The following is a 2,628-nucleotide window of genomic DNA, read 5'->3' as shown; positions in this document are numbered from 1 at the left end:
GTGCTTAATGGTTTGATCAAGGAGTCGAACACTCATATCCGTTGGAGTTAACTCACCTACACCTAATCTCTTATATAATGAAAGAGGCATAACACTCACACTTGAACCTAAATCTGCTAGTGCATCATACATGACACAGTCACTAAGTAGACAAGGAACAATAAATTCACCCGGATCACCTACCCTAGGTGGAGGATTTGGTGGAACTGTCTTCACCGGGTTTACTTCTACTGTTTTTATTTCTTGCACTTTTTTATTCTTCTTCTTCTTCTTTCCAGAGGTATCACAAACTTTATTACCTATTACTTGCTCATACTCAACTCCTTTTCTTGGAAACGGGATGGGTGGTCTGTATGGTGCTACCACTGGCTTTACATACTCGGGTGGTGGTGGTGTTGTAACTTCTTCATTGTTACTTACATCTAAAACTTTCCCATCTTCTGGTATTGGTTTTTCAGAATTTGTTGATATCATGTTAACATTTTCATTCCGAGGATTTACTTCATTATTACTTGGTAGCTTTCCTTGTTCCCTTTCACTCATCAATCTAACAAGAGTACCTACTTGTTTTTCTAGATTCAAAATGAAAGCTTGTTGAGTTCTAAATGACTGATCAAACCTCTCATTCGTTTGGGTTTGAGTTTCAATAAATTGTGTTTGAGATTCAACTAGCTTAAATACCACTTCTTCCAGATTTGACTTCTTCTCGTCGGTTTGTTGTGGTGGTTTATATAAGCCAGGTCTTTGTTGATTGAAAGTGTTGTTTTGAGTTGGTTGGTTATTCGGACCTTGTTGGTTATACGAGTTATTGTCGGGTCCTTTTGGATTATAAAGAATGTTTTGATTTCGATTGAAGTTTAGCTTTGGCGGTTGATAATTATTTTGATAATTATTTCCAGGCCTTTGGTTCATATAGGAAACATTCTCTCGTTGTTCCAATGTTGGTTCAATGTGACAATCTTTCAATAAGTGTGGTCCACCGCATAGCTCACAACTGATTCGTATTGCGTGAATATCTTTATTCATCTTTTCCATTCGTCTTTCGAAAGCATCTATTTTTGCTGAAACGGAATCAAAGTCATGGCTAGAATCGGCTCTAGCCGCTTTAGATGATCGAAAGATATCTTTTTCTTGATGCCACTCATGAGAGTGGGAAGCAGTGTTATCAATAATTTTGTAAGCTTCAGTTGCGGTTTTCTTCATAATGGAACCACCAGCTGTTATGTCGATGTCTTTTCTTGTAGCAACGTTGACACCTTGGTAGAATATTTGTACTATTTGATAAGTGTCTAAACCGTGTTGAGGACATCCTCTCAACATCCTTCCGAATCTTGTCCACGCCTCATATAATGTTTCATTTGGCTTTTGTGTGAACGTAACAATTTCTCCTTGAAGTCTCACGGCTTTAGATGCCGGAAAGAATCTTTGAAGAAATTTTTCAACTAAGACATCCCATGTGTCAATCGCCCCTTCAGGTAACGATTCTAACCAATCTTTGGCTTCTCCCTTTAAAGTCCAGGGAAATAACATGAGATAGATCTGCTCATCTTCCACTTCTCGGATTTTGAATAGTGTACAAATTCTTTTAAACGTACGAAGATGTTCGTTGGGATCTTCTTTTGGCGTACCACTATATTGGCACTGATTAGTTACCATATGTAGAATTTGTCCTTTGATTTCATAATCTGGAGCATTAACTTCTGGCTTAATAATGGCGTGACCTTGGCCCGTGCGTTTAGCTCTCATTCGATCTTCCATACTTAGAGGTTCCGTTACTTCCATAATTGAATTCGTTGAATCGGTATCACTAGATGATTCTGATTTAATGGTTCGTTCCTCAACAATCTCTGTTTGAATGATTGGTGGCTCCGGAGGAAAGTTTAGTGGTTCAGGATCTACGAACCGTTCCTGAATATTCTCTGGATTCTCAATTGTGAGGTTGGGTTCAAAAAATAGATTATCGGAAATTTGAACTGAAGTACTTGGTCGACTGGATGACGATTCTAAAGAAAAATCAACGGCGGTTATATTTGCTAAATGTCTTGATCTAGTTACAGGTGGTGAACGTACAAAAGGTGGTGAACGTCTTGCTCGGTGCATTCACTGAATATCCTATTAGTTTTTAAAAAGAAAGAAAAATTATAATAAGTTATCCAATCAATAGACTTTTCTGATTTTGCCCACGTTTCGAATAGCCAAAAGATGCAGCAGAGGGGCAGGATTCGTTTGGTCTCAATATAATTGAGTACTGTTTGGCTCCAATAACCCGGTCCACGTACAAATCCAACTATTACTACGAACCAGAAAATTTTGATGTCTATCAATTTAACCACTTAAAATAAATTTTCGTAATTTTAAGAAATTTAGATAAGAAGTAGAATAAAAATCTTATCCTAAAACTAGAATAGCGAGAAATAAGAAAGAAAAAAAAAACGCGTCGAAAAAGGTCGAAAAATAAAAGGTCGAAAAATAGGCGTCGAAAAATAAAAATAAGAAAGTAGCGCGAAAAACGGCGTCGCAAAATTCTAAAGCACCTAAATCTTAGTCTAAGGAATAAGCACTTAAGGGATTTTACGGCAAACCTAAAAATTCTAGAAATAAAAATAACTATGCAAAACTAAACTTAAT

General features: G+C 36.9%; 1 non-coding gene across 1 annotated transcript; it reads left to right on the top strand.

Moving 5' to 3' along the window:
- The first annotated feature begins 1,291 nt into the window (after positions 1 to 1,291).
- Positions 1,292 to 1,398, top strand: LOC139903543 (small nucleolar RNA R71). The gene has a single exon (XR_011778357.1). It is a non-coding gene; the product is annotated as a small nucleolar RNA R71 (small nucleolar RNA).
- Positions 1,399 to 2,628: the final 1,230 nt, after the last annotated feature.

Source organism: Rutidosis leptorrhynchoides, chromosome 3 (genome assembly GCF_046630445.1).
Source record: "Rutidosis leptorrhynchoides isolate AG116_Rl617_1_P2 chromosome 3, CSIRO_AGI_Rlap_v1, whole genome shotgun sequence".
NCBI classification, from domain to species: Eukaryota; Viridiplantae; Streptophyta; class Magnoliopsida; order Asterales; family Asteraceae; genus Rutidosis; species Rutidosis leptorrhynchoides.
Note: the sequence above shows the minus strand (reverse complement) of the source record. Positions and strands in the feature narration are given on the sequence as shown.